At 42.5% G+C, this 20,271-nt stretch overlaps 1 protein-coding gene across 1 annotated transcript in view; it reads right to left on the bottom strand.

Annotated features, from left to right (window-relative positions):
* Positions 1–14,627, bottom strand: part of lhfpl2a (LHFPL tetraspan subfamily member 2a) — a 66,920-nt gene extending 52,293 nt beyond the window's left edge. The window contains exon 1 of the mRNA XM_036588446.1: positions 14,571–14,627. The gene's annotated coding sequence lies outside the window, so the exon portion shown is untranslated. The remainder of the gene's footprint in view (positions 1–14,570) is intronic.
* Positions 14,628–20,271: the final 5,644 nt, after the last annotated feature.

Genomic DNA, 20,271 nt, shown 5'->3' on the forward strand with positions numbered 1-20,271 from the left:
CTTTTACAGAGCACAGGCCAGGAAAATACAGCAGCAGTTCAGCAAAATCCAAAATTGAGACGATCAGCTAAGACACACATGAAAAAAACAATTTCTGCAGCAAGTTTGGGCAAAACGTAAAGCCCAAAGTTTTTCTGCCCTATCCCAAAAGTAGCCGAGCAGTCAGTAGTAAGAGTCCTTTAGCTACAAATAGTAATTCATAGTTAATATATATTTTTATATAATAAAACTAAATAATCACGATATGAAGACATTTTTACATACATGATATATTTACTGCAAGTACACCAGTATGTGCTTATAAGTATATAAGTACACTTATATGTTCCTATATGTAAGCAGACCTACATGTGTTTCTAAGTAGGTACACCTGTATGTGCTTATAAGTATGTAAAGACAACTATATGTTCTTATAAGTATGTAAGTACACCTATATTTGTTTAAGGTATATAAGTAAACCTCTATGTGCTTATACGTATATAAGTACATCTGTGTGTGGGGTAGGGGTTTCCAATAAACTGGCCACTCAGGTGTTCAGAGCTGCTGCTGTGTCTGATGTCAGCAGTGTGTGCTGAGCTGTTCTGGCTGAGTGACAGTGTGAAGTGAAACACAAGCTTACACACTTACACGCAGACACACACACACACACACACACACACACACACACACACACACCACACACACACACACAGTCGCGCTTTAATGACACTCAGACGAACCCAGCGCTCCCTGGTGAGATCATATCGCTCTATAGGTTTTATCGCTCTGTAGAAACAACTACACTGAGCCCAACAACTGAATCTGCTGACCGTGTGAGGGTCCACACACACACACACAACCAACCCCAACAGGAAGCACTAAGGCCACCTGCGACCGACTCATGATCACCTTCCATCAGCTCACCGTCGCCTCTCATCTCCTGTAAAAATCTGCACTCAAACACGGTGACGGAAAATTTATATCACATATAATTAACGTTCCTGGTGGTTTTGGTTTGCATAACAGCATCCGTTTATTAAAAATAAACATTTTAGAGGCGCAAGTAAAGCTACTGTTGTAGGTGAACAGCGGTTTATCCTTCATTGTATAATAGGAACCATTTTTCACAACCAAAGTAAACCTGACATATTTTTATTGTGCAAAACAGTAAAAGTCAAACTGAGCAATATTTAGATAATGTCAGCAACGCTTTCTGGCAAAAACAGGGCTGGTGCGAAACGCTGAGTCACGGCTGAACTTCTACAAACTCATCCACTCATTCTCACCCTCACTCCCTCAATCCCTCACTCCTTCCCTCATTCATTCACTCACTCTTTCACTCATTCACTCTTTCATTCATTCCCTCTTTCATTCACTCACTCACTGACAAACTCATCCATTCACTCACATCCTCACTCACTCACTCGCCTCTTCACTTATTCACTCTCACATTTACTCCCGCCCTCCCTCCCTCACTCACTCCCTCTTTCATTTGTTCACTCATTCACTCACTAACAAACTCATCCACTCAAACACATCCTCACTCCCTCACTCCCTTCTTTGCTTATTCACTCCCACATTCACTCACGCCCTCATTCACTCCCTCACTCATTCATTCTGTGATCTACTCCCTCACTCATTCCGTGATCCACTCACTCCCTCACTCCCTGATCCACTCCCTCATTAAGTCACACACTCATTTACACACTCACTCCCTTACTCACTCCCTCTTTCATTCGTTCATTCATTCACTCACTAACAAACTCATGCACTCTCTCACATCCTCACTCCCTCACTCACTTCTTTGCTTATTTACTCCCTCCTTCCCTCCCTCAGCTGTAGTTGATATTAGAGCTCTGTAGGTGACTCATCACAGTCAGCCCAGACAATCGCCAGCTTATCAGCCCATACACGCCCAGCTGCTTCCACATGATGATGATGATGATGATGAAGGTGGTGATGACGATGGTGATGGTGGTCTAACAATTGAAAGTGTAACAGGCTGCCGTGGTAACAGTAAAAGCCAATAAAAAGAAAGCCTGAGTCACTGCTGAGCTGCTGTGTGGAAGCAACATGGATTTTCCGTTAGTGACCACAACACAGCGAGGCCAGCATGACCGCTGGATCAGAACCAGGGAACAACTAACCACCTTCAGCACAACCAGCAGCAACCAGGTAGAGACACCAGCGACATCCCTCACACACCTCCATACTACACCTCCACACTACACACGTCCATACTACACACCTCCACACTACACACCTCCACACTACACACATACAAACTACACACCTCCACACTACACACATACAAACTACACACCTCCATACTACACACCTCCACACTACACACCTCCACACTACACACCTCCATACTACACATACACACTACACACCTCCATACTACACATCTCCACACTACACACCTCCACACTACACACATACAAACTACACACCTCCACACTACACACCTCCACACTACACACATACAAACTACACACCTCCATACTACACACCTCCACACTACACACCTCCACACTACACACCTCCATACTACACATACACACTACACACCTCCACACTACACACCTCCATACTACACATACACACTACACACCTCCACACTACACACCTCCATACTACACACATACACACTACACATCTCCACACTACACACCTCCACACTACACACCTCCATACTACACACATACACACTACACACCTCCATACTACACACCTCCACACTACACACCTCCATACTATACACCTCCATACTACACACCTCCATACTATACACCTCCATACTATACACCTCCATACTACACACACACACACGCACACACACTACACACCTCCACACTACACACACTACACACTACAAACCTACAAACTACACATATACTACTGATTACTGCAGTGTGCAGCCTTGATGGTTCTTCAAAGGTTCTCTAGTAAAGACATTGGCTCTGCATAGAACCATGAACACACAAAGAGCCATCTGCATGCTTATATGGTGCTTTGCGTGATGAAATGGTTGTATATGTTTCCATATATTTTGAAAATGGTTCTATCTAGCACCGAAAACTCTTTTTGATGTTATAGAAAACCACAATTAACACATTTCACCACACAATGAATTACGAGTGTTCATGGTTCTATACAGAATCATTGTCTTTACTAGAGAACCCTTAAAGAACCATCTGTGTATCACACTAAACCGTATGTCCGAACAGCACACCATCATTATTAATACATTCATCAGTACAGTGCATGTAGTATGTGTACGATAGATGTAGCATGTGATTAGCACCATGCTAATTGGTGTACACCGCAGGTTAAAGTTCCACTGCTTGTTTAGCCTCATAGATTGGTGTAAAACTAAAAAAGCAAACATGTCTTGTCTGATTAAATACATTTAGGTGGGGGGGTGGGGGGGGGTGGAACCTTTAATAAAAATACTGATGATTTGATTTATGTATCACCAAACAAATCAAAAAGGAAAACAACAGTAGGAAGCAAAACCCCAGTGGAAAATAAACAGTTAAGCACCATGATCGCGCTTTGGGCCCCTCGTTTGCATACAGCTGTGGGCCGGGGGCCCTCAGGGCCTTTCTACTCCGGCCAATCGGAGGCAGCTTAACGTCTGCTGCCACGGCAACCTGGCCCGAGCGGAGGGGAGCGGAGCGTGGTTTATCTCTGGAGCTCCATTGTTCTTCTAACTGACTGCAGCTTTCCATTAAGAAAGCAAGAAGCCCTGCCAAGAAATGACTTGTATTGGACAGCGCATCTGTGCCGCGTCCAAGTCGTCGTTTCAGAGCAGCAGTTCTACATCTGAACAAAGACGCAGGGAAGCACGGAACACAGAGAACATAGAGCATTAAATCTTAACGTTAACGACAACGAAAGTGGCCACAGACTGTAAAAGAGATCTTAAACTCTTTAAACACTGCGGCTGGATTTACACTGAGAAATGTACGCGAAGCTACATTTTGAGGTGTATAATGTAAAGACTCCCGCAATTCACTTGAAACTCAGCCACAACCATCTCAACTTCATGAAACAGGTTTCATGATTAGCCAGTCCAAATACTAATAACACCATCACTTCATTTTAAATGACTGATTTCACCAGATCAGCGGCCAAGAAAACAAAACATGGTTTATTAGATGGCTGTAAAGGAGATCCTCCTGATCAACTTTATGACAACAAACAAACAAACATTTCATTAATGTTTCATAATGTTTCTGCAACCAGCTAACAGTAAAAGGCTGCTTATATGGCTGCTTGCATTAGCATTTATTCTTCGCTAAACTGCTATTCTTGTGATCTACATAGATTATTCATTCATTATTCGATGCCCCTGATTTTATACACATTTATTTAAATTTAAAGGCATAATGTACACAGAACTGAACAGAGACTACTATACAGTGCAAAGTAAAAAATAAAGGATACACATATGAAAATAAAATGTAGAAAGCAATTATAACTGGGAAAATTTTACAGATGCAAAAGTAAAGGTAAATAACACGTTACAGATGCTTTTAAATAGGATGAACCTATGATATATTAAAACTATTTTGGCGAACTAGTCGATTAATTGAATGTGTCGCACTCTAGTTGCATGAAAGTTTCACCTGCTTTAGTCCCTCATTTATAACTACAAAAAGCACACATTAGAGTCAAATCAGACAATAAATTACAAGCAATTAGCATGACATTTAACAGGTTTAGCACACTGGTTGACTGGTTGGCCCAGACTTCAATTTTACTGTATTATTTATATTAATAACTCCTGATTTTACACTGTTTTTCATAGTTACTCAATAACAAGCCTTAAACTGTGCATGTCCATGAAGATTAAGGGGTTAACCATTAGTAGCTGTCAAAAGCACCCCTTAAGGAGTCTGCTTAGGGCTGCCGAACAGTTTTAGAAATTTCCTTTCGTCAAGAGAAAAGAGCCTGAGACTCGGGGTGGCCTTCCAGAAAGCGCTCTTCAGACAGATTAATAATGCAGGAAAACCGAAACACAGCCCTGCTGTACACCCTCCCCAGGGAGCAGCCACAGCTCTCTCAGCACAGGACAAAAAGCACCGTTAACCACTCCAGCAGAGGTTGGGGGGGTTTAGTCTGGTGGGGGGTGGGACGGGGGTGGGGTGGAGTAATACATGTCTCCCTGTCAGCTCTGCAAATGTCTTATTCTGCTGGAGGAGCCAGTGGTATTCTACAGGAACACACCCTGCTGTTTCGCAGAGAAAAGAGAGGACTGTGAACATATGGACGACGTATACAATCAGAGACCTGCATTTTCCCTCAATTCTCCATAATCCCTATATTTATCATTCACAGAAACCTGTATTTATCTGAGTATAATAACACAGACATTTATATAACAGTAAATGTATGGAGATGGCTTTGATCAGGCAGTACAGGGGGGTAACCGAGGGGGGCTGCTAATGTGAATGGGTAAGAATGTGCTTCATGTGGCACACAAGAAGGGAGAGAAGGTGGAATGCAGGGAGAGAAAGAGAGAAAGAGAGAAAGAGGGTGATAAAGGTAAGAGAGGAGGGCTGGTAGTGGAGGTTTATCCGAGCGCCGCCTAATCTAATCAGTGTGCATGAGTGGAGTACAGTAGAGCTCGGAGATACAGAGGTGGGGGACTGGCAACACTCAGCCTAACAGAGAGATAAAGAGGAAGGGGGGATAAAGGGGTTGGGGGCAGATAAGGGGAGCAGAGGGGGTAAGAAAAGGGATAGAGGTGAGAGAGAAAGAGACGGACGAGAGACCTTCACTAGGATCTACATCAAGCAGCATGAGACCATTTAAAAACAGGAACTTCGTCCACTTGGCCTTCCATCTCCCCTTTGGGGAAATTCCCATCACCAAATAAAGACCCATCAATGTGGTTTCAAACGTTTATATTTTTGTTTTAATAGTAAAGATATGCTGCAGAAAAAGCATTTAACACAGTTATGTTCAAGAAATATGTACAAATTAACATAATGTAATAAGGCTCCAAAAACTCTGAGCTGCTGCTCAGGGCTGTGTGGGTGTGTCAGAATGCAAAATGATTGACAGTGGTGTCGCCCAGGCATCGTAAACAACCCGGCTCCAGTGACAGTGTTGAGCGACAAAGTGCAAAATGGAGAACAAGCTGTCTGACGGTCATTTCAGGGATCTGGTTACATTTTCCAGTAGTAGTGGACACTATACCGACTGAAATTCTTCTTAAGGTGTTAGATTAGTCATTACTGTTACACCACTATACAGTCAAATGCAGATAAAGTGACGTACAAACAGTGCAGAACTTGCTGACTCACCTCTTGTGTAGTGAACTGCAGCCTGAGGTCAGTCAGTCCAATTTACTGTCACTGGAGCAACATCAGACTTTAATGAGTAAATGAGTTAAAAGGGAAAAGAGAGCAGAAGGGTAAGCCAGTCTCTTGGGGTTAGCCGTTAGCCTAGCATGTAGACTAGCCGTCTCTGTGTGCTCTGCCTACGGCGCTCCTCGCTCGGCCAGCTGCTTTAGCTGCGGTCTCGGCCTACAAGCTAAGAGGCTCTGCAGCTCCTCAGTTAAAACTGAGTGAACGGCTGTAATATTTACTAAACTCCAGCAGCGTCTGACTCTCGGAGATTAAAGCTCGAGTGTGAGAGAATAGATAACTACAATATTTAGTTTTTCTGAGGCTTGATTAGTAGGAAATGAAAAATTGCCACATTTTAAAAATCTAAAGAAAACCGTGAACACAATTACTACCGTTATATATCTCACACACTTCACTGCACTAAATAAAACTAAACAGATTAAATTGTCTTCTCTTTGTAAGTCAGTCAGTGTTCTTTATGTACTGACAATATTCACCCTCACTCACTCTAAGAAGACTGACCATATCACTCCTGTCCTTCAGAATCTTCACTGGTGACAGACTTGTTTTCACTGTATTATCATTGTTCCATCTGTACTTGAATGATATACCTGTACTGTCATTTTATTGTGTAGTTTCTGTTTAACGTGTTCAGGTCCTTTGATTGTAAAGCGTCACTAATCACAGCAAAGGCGCTGTACAAACCAAAGTGATAATTAATATAATCCTTTGGATTAGGTTACAGTTACATTTCCCGACAGGTAATCAGTAATCTGCGCTGGAATGCATGTTTAAAGTCTCCCTCTCACCCCTAGAGGGACGCAGAACCATGTGGTGAGCGGCAACTTAAAAACAGCTTTGAAACAGGACCTGAAATCCATCACACACACAATAACACACGTTACACACTAACGCTGATGCACACAATGATTCTAACACATGCGCAAACAGTGGCCCCAATGTCCCACACTCTCTCAGCTCCCTCCTCTCTCCGTCTCCGTCCTGCTGTAAGTGAATCCACACTCTAGCGGAGTTTGGCCCGCGGTTCAGGCCTGCGCTGCTGCTTTGAAGCCGGCAGAGGGACGGCTGGTTTTAATTCAATCAAACATGCTCCTTTCGGGAGAATCGAATGGAAAACTCCATCACGTAATGTGACCCAGTTACAGCCACTCGTGTTTCAGGAGAACCGGCCACATCCAGATCCCATCAGCTTCGTTGAAGAGGTTCTGAATTTTGAACACTCGAGAAACTGCTGGACAAAATTCATGCCTGCATTTCTCCAAAACAGCTCGAAACGCCTGCTGTAATTAGGAGGAGGAGTATATGAAGTGGGATGTAGGCGAAATGGAAAAAAATACAATATCACAACACTTAAAGACATTTTCACAATAGAATGCAATGAATTTTACTCTTCACTACATTAAATCCAGTTAAACAGGACTAATTATGCTCTCTTTGCAATGATATATGTGCAGTTGGTCAGCACTGACAATATTCAGGATATACTCTGAAAAAGCGTATTATAACATAATTTATTATAAAAAACAATTACATTTTGTCATATTGCCCAACTCCTGATATGAAGACTGCAACTCAGAGGTGGCCAGCGCTGAATTTAAACCCTTCCTCTGTAATGGAACATAGAATTAAAAACAGATTGTTTCATTTCTTAAATCGGAGTGGCATTTGAAGCTGTTGTAAAATATTCAGTGTACACAGAACTATGATGCCTTCGTAACAGCTACACTCTGTATTAGTGCACTGTTATGTTGTGGGTGTACTGTGCCACTCTGAAATGCTAACACAACACAGGAAATCCCATAGGGATGCTAACAGAAATGAGTATTACTGTTGCTGTGGTAACTAAACGAGATGTAGCTGTTTAGCTAACATTATAAAGAGGTTTCTGCGTTAAACACTGCTGTTTTATAATCGCTGTTGTCAGAAGAAAACCTTGTATCTCCAAAAAGTAATTTTACAAGAGAAGGAAAAAACCTACTTTACTTTTAATGTAAGTCAATGGAACCCGATTTTTTTCCGAGTCATTTTTGGCCGTTTTGATAGAAGGCATTTTCAAATTATATCAAAAACTGCAAAATGACAAAAATGGAGATACAATGGAGATGTCAGCAACAGCCTACTCTACAGGAACTACAGTTTACAAATTAATATAACTTAATGTGTGTGTTTTATGATATTTTATGCATTTGCTGGTTTCTAAAAGTAATCCACTTGAGGCTGTAAGTTATGGTCGCCGCTCACACAGCCACGAATTCGGTTGTTTTTAATGTTCAGTTTCTCAGCATGTCACTGCCTGCCACTCAGCATTTTGTCATTACCTCAATAAATTAAAGCTATATCAAGACCACAGAAGGTCACAGCAGGTATCATGCGGTTTAAAATGTACATGGAAAAAGGAAGCCAGTCTTTTAAATAAACAGACAAATGCTAATGTTACCTCAGCTAATGTTACTAGCCAAGTCATTTTTCACCTCGTAGTAAACTCACACCAAATGTCAAGTTGCGTAAAGTCTGATTTCATTGAATTTCTACGAGTAGACTTTAAAAATGAACCTGAACGTGAGGTTTATCTGTGACACATTCAGTAGCAGCACTTTGTTCTGCATTTCCTGCGTGACGCTACGTGGCGCTGTGTGCAGGGAGCCGCGGCCTTTACAGTGAAACCCCCACCAGCTCTGCCTCTCGTGACTTATTTCTTTGACAGATCACAGTAATTTTATCTGTACTTGAGGTTATTTCCAGTAAAATTCCACTTAGTTCTTTTTAAGAACGGTAAACAATTTAACTCAAAGACGCAGTTAGCTTTTAACTAATGTTAACTAATGTTAGCATCTTACTCTTTTCTGTTAATTTTGTCATTGCAGTCAAGCACTAATGCTCCACTCTGAGCTAATTTAGTAAAGGAAAGCTAACAACATAGGCTAATGGGTTAGCTATAGAGCTGGGCAGTATGAAAATATACATTGTTATTGTGATAAATTATGTCAGTACAATATGCTTTTCTGTACACATACACAGTACTTGAACACTGACCAACTGCATGATTCATTATAAAGAGAGCAAAATTAGTCCAGTTTTACTGGATTTAGTGCCAAGATTTTGAATAAAAATCATCGTGTTCACAGTTTTTGATAGTATTTTTTAAAAATGTTGGGTTTTTTGTCTGTTCCAACTGATTAGCTATCTGAACAAATAGATACTGTGACATGTATTGTGAAAACTGAAAAATTTAAGTATTGCATTATCATATTTTTTTATATTTTGCACACCTCTACACCTCTAGTTAGCCTTTATAGCTTATCTAGCCAAGGAAAACTAACATTCAAGGTGGGCTAATGGTTTAGCTAAGGTAGCCAGTAAAGCTACCCTGCTGAAAATAAGATATTTCATGCTGGTCTAAGCTGGTCTATGATGGTTTGTGCTGGTCTGTTTCTGGTTTAGCTGGTCACCCCAGCATGGTCATGCTGATTGACCAGCATACCAGCATCCAAACACAACATATTCTGTTTTTTTCTGACCAGCCGTGCTGGTGTAAGCTAGTTTTTCGAACAGGGAAGCAAAATCTTGAGCATGTTCTTATCACTACAGATGCAGCACTCTTAGCATTTTCAGTGTTCTGTTAAAACTGCATTTGACATCTAAACTTGCACAAGATGCCACTAATGAGGCTGATTTTCTTTCTCTTGGTTTCCTTAATGCTCCAAAAGCTCTGAACTCAAAACCAGATGTTGCCAAGGCCCAAAAGTCCAGCTATGAACTCTGACCTCTTACATTCAATTAGCATTTCTAACACCTCTGTCCGTCATCATGGCTCCTGGTTCGGGTTTCGGGTACACAGAGCTAGTGCTCACACTGGACGGCTCATATTACTTAAGTCTAATAACTGTATTATGTTGAAATCAGCAGTTTGCACTTTGTTTTTAAAGGTAACTCTCAGTTTGCCGTTTTACAGTGAACGCTGTGGGGTTGTGGTTTTGAGATATGGTTCATATTCATCATAGGCTGTTAAACAGTCACTCAGCTGATAAAAAAACTTCAGGCTGTGTGGTCTCAATGCGTAGACCCCCGAAGCTTTTTACACAGACCTTTCTAGAAATGCCCAGTTTCAGCTTTGCTGCTCTTTAAATGTCCGATTAAAAAGCCGTGATTTTTGGGCCTCCATGCATTTAGACCACACAGCCTGCAGCTTTTTCAGCCGTCACATGTGCAGGAGGAGGAAGGCTGCTCCGAATTTTCCATCCATTATTTGAGAGAGGGAAAAAAAAACAACATGAAAGAGCCTCTCTTTCCGAACTAACGGGTCTCCTACTTGGCGCCCTGTGTGAGGAGAAGAGCTAGTTTTTCTCGAGCCAAGCCTGCACTCTCCACAGCCTGTAATGAGCCGAGCACGTTTTATTCCGGCGTTTTTATGATCCGAGCAGGGAGCTGCTAGAGTCCGCCCTAAACCCTTTCGGTGCCGGAGAGTCAGCGGCTGCACCCTGCGGCCAACAGACCACTTTACTCTTTATTCTTAGCTTACAGAAGAGTTACTGAGCTAAGTGCTGGTAATATGACCTCAAACAAAGGCCTGTTACCCCTAGCGGTGTAGAGTCGCTATGCTTTCGATCACATACTTACGATTTTTTTCCAAAATATTTGTTGTTCTACTTACAAACACAAAGCTGGTATGGTGTGAAAGCTCAGAATCTGCACTTTCCAAAGAACATCTCAGCTTATCCCAGTGAGCTATGAGTCAGTAACGATTAAACAGAATGTAAGAAGAGGCCTAAACACTGGGCAGGGTTAAAGAACCAGCATCATAAAGAGAAGCAGAGGGACAGGCTACTAGGAGGAGACGTGGAAGGCAGCACAGATGACCACAGATGTGACCGTAATTGGGCCTTTGACGCCAGACTCAGGAGACACTCTGGCAGTGAAGGCGGCGACCTCATATAAACAAAGGTGATCAGGTTACGCACAGGCTTCATTCCTCTTTCATTACACAAAGAGCTTTTACACAATAAGCACAGCAGCAATAACAGAGAACAAAAGCTGAAAGGACGGAATATGTGGTCAGAAGTTCCAGGTCAACAGGGCAACTGAGTGCTGCAAATTCCTGAATCACAGACCAATCAATAAAGTATCCACTGATCTAAGGGACTGGCTTGTTTTCCTCTTCTTCTAAACTTGATGAGAACCAGTCCATCCCAGTCAGATCAAATAGAATCTTTGTTTCTGGAAAAATACTCTCACTGGCCACTTTATCTTTTGCTGATGGCGGTTGTGTTAGCCATCCTCTAGTCTTTCATCAGAAGTCAGTTTCTGGATACACTAGCATGTGTAAAAACCTCAGAAACACTGCTGTGTCCATAACTGGATAACAATGAACTGCTGTCTGTAATTGTACGCCTATATAGTGAACCTATAAGGTAGGCAGAGCTCATAAAGTGGCCAGCGAGTGGAAGCACAATGTGGGTGTTTCTAATAAAGTGGCCAGCGACTGGAAGCACAAGGTAGGTGTTTCTAATAAAGGTAGTAGAGTGGACTGAGTGAGTGTATATGCAGTCCTATAGAGAAACACCTCACCCTGGAGCGTAACAATTTTTCACACAGAAAAAAATGATACACCCATTTCCCACGGGGATCTTCCCAATCGCAACTCCTGTGGGCTCTGGTTTCAGGCGCACAGCTTTCTCTGCATACAAAGCAAAAGCTTGAGGCCACAACCCAACACGACCTTTTCTCTGTACTCGGCGAATCAGCTGTGGCCCAGCTTTCGTGTGCTCCACCTACGAGAGCTCTGATGGCCGACTGACATATTTACAGCTTGATGACAGACAGGTCCTCAACCCACTTCAAACAGCTCTTCTGAAGAGGCACTCACAGTTTCCAGCCCTTCACGGTGGTGGAAGATCCAAACTCCATAACTCAGCAATGAACAGTGCCACAGCAGAACCATCACACTGTTCAGATTCATTCACTGACTGTGAGTAAGTGAATATATGTAAATCCTCATAGGTGCCCCAAGCTGTTTACCACTTACACTGTGTGGAAGGTCAATGCCATGACCATACAAACATTACCCTGAGGAAAAGCAGAGGAACAATATGTTTGTCATATTCAAATATTGAGCAGTACTGAAGTGAGTATTAGAGAAAGCCTTCCTCCTCGGGTTTATGATGCTGGCACCATGGCGGTGAAAATATGTGGCCAAAACAGTCCAACTAATCGAAAATAATAAGATTTCAAATGACCAACCTGAATGATATGGTCATGTTTGTAATGCTGCTCCTCCTGGAATATTCTTTCACATGTTCTGGGAATGTCCCGAGATCCAAAAGTTTTGGAATGACATGAATTCTGTTTCATCTGGTTTATTTAAAATTAACGACAAATCTAATCCATGTTTATGTCTAATATTCAAATCTAATACAAAGTAAAATGGTCTTTGCTGGATTTACCGTAACTAAGAAAACAATCTTACAGGATGGGATTACACCAGGATTCACATGCAGTCGTTCTGGATATCAAACTAATGCCCGGCCCACACTACAGGACTTTAATAATCCTAACTGATGTTGGAAACATCCGAATGAAAGGCCACACACTTTCAGATTATACACACCAAAGAGAGTCCCGGAGCAATGGTTCCCATTCTCAAAACCCCGCGGGATTACTCGCAAACTAACGTGAATGTAAAATTTACATAAAACGTACCGCAAACTATAGATTTTATACCAAAGCCGGACATTTAACTGTATTCAAACAGCTCAGGCCCAGCAGGCCACTGACCTTCAGCACTGCAGCCTCTAATCTCAGCCTCACAGTCCAGACATGCCAAAATAACACTCTGCACACACGACATACACAGAGGAGCTGCTAACAGTACACGCTGAAACAGGGTTCTCCAAAGGTTCTTTAGTATAGGGAGAGGTTCTTAGACCCATTAGTTCTATTTAGAACCATATACATGCTTAAATGCATGGTGAAATAGTTCTTCAGATTGATGGAGAATGGGTTGTATATGGTTCTATATAGTACCAAAAAGGGTTCTGCTATTGTTACATGCTTGACATCGTAACAATAGAAGAAGGTTCTCTGCATGGTAAAATGATTGATTGGAGAATGTGTTATATACAGTCCTATATAGCACCTATTTGAAGAAGCATTTCACTATGTAAAGAACTATGGTTCTAAATAGAACCAAAGCACCCTTGAAGAACCGTCTTTTTTCAATCCCCTGAGTTCTAACCATGAGTTCAATGTAGATGTTCAATGTTCTGTATAAAACCATATAAATCTTTTATACATTCTCCATCAACCATTTCACCATGCAAAGAACCTTGTTTCATTGTTACAACGTCAAGCTTGAAACAATAGCAGAACCCTTTTTTGGTGCTGTACAGAACCACACACACAACACATTCTCCATCAACCTGAATAACCATTTCACCACGGAATGGTTCTATACAGAACTCATGGTTCTAAACAGAACCATCCCCCTTTACAAAAAAAAACATTTTTCCAGAGTTCTAACCATGAGTTCACTGTAGAACCTTTTCATACTTAAACGGTTCTTTGCGAAGAAACTGTTCTGTCTAGAACCATACGAAAAACATTCTCCATCATGCAAAGAACCTTCTTATATCATTATAACACCAAGCTTGTAAAAATAGCAGAACCCTTTTTGGAGCTATATAGAACCATATACAACACATTCTCCATCAAGCTGAAGAACCACTTCACCATGAGATACTTCTATACAGAACTCATGGCTCTAAATAAAAGCATTTCTTTTAGTAAAGCACACTGGAAGAACCATCTTTTTTTAAAGTGGCCAGCATATGTGAACACTTTCCACAGACAGCTGGAACCCAGAGAGAGCAAGTTAGAGAACTCTGGAATGATCCACTTCTTCTGCTCCAAGCTGGTCCTCATTATCAGAACACAGAGCAGAGCTGCGGTAAATGAACACCCTAAAGATCCTTACAGAACCTTCCTCACTGACAAAGCAAGCTGGCTTCAAATCCCACAGCTTCTTAGAAGAACTTTCCGTTCCACCTTAAATGGTGCAGCCTCAGGCCCCAGAATGGAACTACTACACCATTTAAGGTGGAACGGAAAGTTCTCATAAGAAGCCAACTTCAGCCTCTGCCAAACTTTGTGTGTGTGTATGTGTGTGTGTGTGTGTGTGTGTGTGTGTGTGTGTGTGTAGCTCTGACTCACCAACTTTCTGCCTCGCGCAGCTCCTCTATTGTGAGCAGAGCTGAAGTTTCTCAGTCTCCTGCCCCTATTCACACAAGCCCCGCCCACTGTGCTGGGAATGCTTCATAAAGCCACGCCCCCTGTGCTGGGATAGGCTGATAAAGCCCCGCCTACTATGCAGAGACTGGATATAGGGTCACACTCACAGGAAGGCCTACAGGCAAAGAACACTCCTCACTTCAAAAAGGAATATATTTTTGTATACATTTCTGTTGAAATTGTAAGAGTTTTTTTAAATGTAGGAACTTCTTTTAACCTGAAACTATCCAGTTTGCAGTAGTAAGAAATTTTTGGACTTTGTGAAAGTTCGTAATTGTAGAAATGGTTCCTCCTGTTACACTGAACTAGAAAAAGGCATGAGTTCATACTGGTGAGAGCTGAAATTGTACCCAAATATAACTCTTAGTAGGCAAATTTGAATTTTTGCATGTTAATGCGGCACTCTTGGGCTTGTTGTGGAGTGTAATTCACGTTTACACCACTGTCGTAAATACAAATCACGCTTTGAGCGCCCCCTCATGGACAGCTACACATGTGCATTTGTTGACAAGCTGAAGGATACAGAACCGGCAAAGGCAACATCAGATGTGAGAAAGGTGAGAGCCAGGGATTGATCCAGTTTGATCACTGGTGATGCTACAGCCGTCCATGGCCGAGAGTCCAAGACAGCACAGTTGTCCTCGCTCTCTCTGGGTGGGCAGGACGGCCCTCCGTCTCCCCATCACTCAGCGTGATGCTAGCTGGCGCAGGCGTATGTTAGCTGACGTAACAGATCTGGCAGTTAGTGTCACCTCCGAGTGTGTTCTACTGTCCAGTGACACTGCGTTAGTTTGATAAGATGCGGAGGAGCTTCACAGGACTCAGAGGAAGCCTGTGTTTGCCTTTACCCTCCTAGCGCTGGTGGTATCATGTAACCATGTAATCTTGGGGAAGACTAACTAGTGGATGGAACTGGATACGAATAAATTAGGGAGAAAATTGGGGGGAAAATCCCCCCAAAAAAGTGAGAGAACCATTTTGACTGACATGCAAGTTGACAATGTTGCTAAGAAGGATGGCTCGGCATCTGTCCTGCGTCCTTTTATCTCTTTTAGCTCTTGCCAATGAGTAAAAGCCAGTGCGAAATTTACTTTTGTCCAAGGTGCGAAAAACAGGGGATCCTGGGGGGTCCGGGACCCCATAATTAACCTCATGAACCTCCTAAATGTCTCAAAATCAAAATTCCGGGGGTTCCTTGAAAATAAACTACATAAATAAGTTAAAATTCTAGGTTATGAAGGACCAACTGGGTGAACGAGTCTGCTACAGCGCCACCCTGAGGCAGAGCAGTGCTGCAGCTCTGATTAGTTAACACCAAAGACAGAAGCTGACTGTGGGTGAAGTGTTTGAGTGTCTGTTTTTCCCTAATGGACAGTATAACGTCATAGCTATCATCACAGCCTAGCTATGCTGTCCGTTTGAGTGAAATAGATGCTCAAATACAGATTCAGTGAAGCTCATTGTTTATCTGACCCACCCACAATCGGCAACTCCCAGCAGCTCACACACACACACTAATGTGGACGGTCCTGGGCCCTGTGAGGCTGGTGCTCAGCCCGCTGACCCCACATTCCTATCATATTAGATGAAGCAGAAACACTGAGCCCCCCATGACCCTCACAGTCTGTATGAGATATTAATCTATTATCTGATCTGTTATTTCAGACGAGCTTCATTTGAATATGTATATCCAAACTCATCTTTCAACAACTTCATACAGTTTATTCAGAACTCTGTGAAGGGTAAGTTCACCCTATTTTAAATTTCAAATGTTTTCAGACACAGAACTGCAGTGAATGCAGGAACATGTAAAATATCTGAAAGCTTATTGAACATTAAACACAGACTGTAGTCCATCTGTTTCTCTATGTACTTTGTTACCCTGTTCGTCAGTGGTCAGGACCCCCACAGGACCCCCACACAGCAGGTATTATTTGGCACTGACGTGGTGGTGGTGTGTTAGTGTGTGTTGTGTTGGTGCGAGTGGATCAGACACAGCAGTGCTGCTGGAGTTTTTAAACACCTCAGTGTCGCTGCTGGACTGAGAATAGTCCACCAACCAAAACTATCCAGCCAACAGCATCCTGTGGGCAGCGTCCTGTGACCACTGATGAAGGACTAGAGGATGACCAACACAATCTGTGCAGCAGCAGATGAGCTATCGTCTCTGACTTTACATCTACAAGGTGGACCGACAAGGTAGGAGTGTCTAATAGAGTGGACAGTGAGTGGACACAGTGTTTAAAAACTCCAGCAGCACTGCTGTGTCTGATCCACTTGTACCAGCACAACACACACTAACAGACCACCACCACGTCAGTATTACTGCAGTGTCTGATCCGTCTTCTCCCTATTCACACTGTTCTAGAATCTTATCCCCCCTGTTCTAGGATCTTCTCTATATCCACACTGTTCTACAATCTTCTCTTCATTCTGAATGTTTTTAAATGTTCTACCCATCCACAATGTTCTATAATGCTCTCCTCATTCATAGTGATCTAGAACTTCTTTCTCTATTTACTCTGTTCTGGCGCTGATCTTCCTTTTCACTCTGGAGAGATGTTAACGCAGCCCACTGTGTGTTTGTTGGGGTTTTAGAGTCTCAGAGCAGCTCCAGACCAGCTTTCTCACAGATTTGTAAGGTTGAGCTCCTCAGATTTCACGGCGGTTGTTGGGTCGAATGGAGGATGATCCTAATCTGTTTCACAGATAGCAGGAACACACACACCCTTGTTTGGAATACCAGTCTGGAGTAAGACTTATGAGCTTACAGATAGAGTTTCCTGGAGCCGTATCCACGCAGACTCGACCCATCAGGGCGCACGCGTTCTTCTTTCATCACAGCCGTGACGGCATTCCCCTCAATCCTTCTACAACAACTTCAGAGCATGAGGAAGTCCCGATCTGGGATTTCTGCCCCGATCCCAATACGAGTCCTTTAGTATATAGAATCTGCGGATTCTGGTTCTCGATCTAGATCAGCATTCCGTTCCTGATCTGCGGTCAAAACACTGACATTATACTTTAAACTTCTTCCACACTGCAGACATGTATTATTATTAGTCCTAAAAGTGCCAATATCATAAAAAATATAAAATAAGACTTTGATAAAGTATGTAAACATTGTTGAAGTTTCAAACCACTAATTTTTACAGCAGTTAAGCCCCACCCATTCAGTCTACAGCAGTTTAGCCCCACCCATTCAACTTACTGCAGTTTAGCCCCACCCATTCAACCTACAGCAGTTTAGCCCCACCCATTAATGCTGAAGTTTGTATGGAGCGCTTCAGCACGGACTGCTTTTTGAATGAAGCACAATAAAAGACAGCCAATCAGAACAGAGCTCAGTCATAAAATGCCTGTTTGCTTCTAACAGATGAAGAGAGGATGAAAAACGATGATATATAAAGAAATTAGCAAAAGCATATAAAGCTACATAAGCATCAGTGCAAGAAAATGGACTGGAACTGGATCAGGTTTAATATAACATACACACACATGCACACGCGCACACACAGACACACACACACACACACACACACACACACACACACACACACACACTTTTCCACACCGCTTATTGTTCTGGGTTGCGGGGGGGAATTGAAGCCTATCCCAGCGGTTATTGGGTGGAAGGCAGGAAACACCCTGGACAGGTCGCCAGTCCATCGCAGGGCAGAAAGACAGACAGAAAGACAGACAGACAGACAGACATATACATTCACACACACACTCACACCTAGGGGCAACTTAGCATGTCTTAATATAACACAGTCCATTCAAACTAACCTTCACCAGTTCTGTCATCAGCCTTTAAATCAGATCTGGACCGCAGCTCTCCCCTCCCACAGACCAATTTAGGCTCATATTAGAGCAGCCCTAAAACTGATCTGGAATCAGATACACGGCTCATCCCTGACCCACAGCTGAAAAAACACAGCGTGACTGAGCCTTCCACAGCCGGGTCACCCAAAACACCCTCACCATCTCCAGCTGCCCACCTCACAACCCAGCCTGTTTATTACACCCCGTCAGAAGAGCCGGGGGAGGGGAGACTGAGGAGGGTAAATAAATACATCTTTCCCTTAGGGATCGCTAAATCGCTTAAGACTCTATGTAGTAGGGGGCGCTATACCGGCTGAATGTTTTTTAAGGTGTTAGTTTAGTTATTACTGTTATACCGGCATGCAGATAAATACAGAAAACACAACATTCAAACAGGTCAGAACACGCTGACTCCCTCACCTCTCGTGTACTGAGCTGCTGTCTGAGGTCAGTTCGTCCAGTTTATGGTCAAAGGTGACTGTATAATATATATTGATCATTTCTGTTTTTACTGTTTCACCCAATGAAAATATTTTAGATTTACTTCAGCTGTTACTAAATATGGTTCTCATTAAAAGTGAAGGAACATCCAGAATAATATGGCATCATTAATCTACTAAAAAAGGTTGCTTAAGCATCCAAAATGGTTATTTTTGAAATAATATGCATAAATACACTATTTTGTCATATATACTGAAATCTCAATTATGCTGTTTTATAAACTTTTGCCCATACCACCCACTACTAACAATATGTAAATTGGATTTTTCTTTTTAAAATGAATATAATATGGATTTAAACAACACACACAGCTTTTCTCTGCCCTTCTCGCTCATCTTTACTGAGAATGCTGATAACTCTGTACCTCCTGATTGTGGCCTCTAAACCAGAACTATGTGAGATCAGCAGTTTCTCAGTGTCCCACACAACTTCAACCAGTACAGCAACGCTTAGATAAGATGACCTTTGACCCTTCAAAGAGGAACAAATAGAAGTGTCATCTGGCTGCTGAAATTCCAGGCATGCACAGTGAGCCTTCGACACATTCCATATATCCTCTCAGTCTGCGATAAGATAACCAGCACACAGTCTGAGCACCTCTCAGAGCTCTGCAGGCATTTCCCTCATCAGTGTGTGTGTGTGTGTGTGTGTGTGTGTGTGTGTGTGTGTATATGAGTGTGTGTGTGCACCAAATGTCACCAGGATGGCTGTTCTGCAGCTTTTATTATCTGAGGTCAAAGGAACTGTATGTAATTTATTTACTGTACTAGATCATAAACTGATCATGTTGTATTAGATTAAGGTAAGATGCTAAGCTGAAATCCTGGCTGATCCGACAGCAGCGCTACAGTCAGTAGAAACTTTCATTCCGGAGCACAAAGTCTGTTTGTGTTGTGTTCTGTGGTCCCGCCCACTGCCTGTTTGCCCGCTCTGTTTCGACCCCAGGTTGCCAGATTTGAAAAAGACTGTCAGATTCTACCCGAACTAAAAAGCCATGGCGTCCCTTTAAACAGCTCCACCACCAGAGACGTAGTAAAACATGAGTAAATTTTAGTGATGCGTTTAAAAGATGGAGGCAGCTTAGAGCCTAGAAGAACTTAAAGACAGATGTCAAGTTGGCTGATTTTCTCCTGGACAGGTAAGCATTGAGCTCCAGATAAGCTCAGCAAACCTTAGCTAACTTATCACGGCTGCTAGCAGAGAGAGCATTTTAATAATTTCAACATTTGAGTTCTTGCATTTGCACTCTGTGGTCCATGTGCAGCTGGTTATCAAGTCAGATGAGGCTGAAGTGGCT

This window comes from Colossoma macropomum, unplaced genomic scaffold, assembly GCF_904425465.1.
Source record: "Colossoma macropomum unplaced genomic scaffold, Colossoma_macropomum, whole genome shotgun sequence".
Lineage (NCBI taxonomy): Eukaryota > Metazoa > Chordata > Actinopteri > Characiformes > Serrasalmidae > Colossoma > Colossoma macropomum.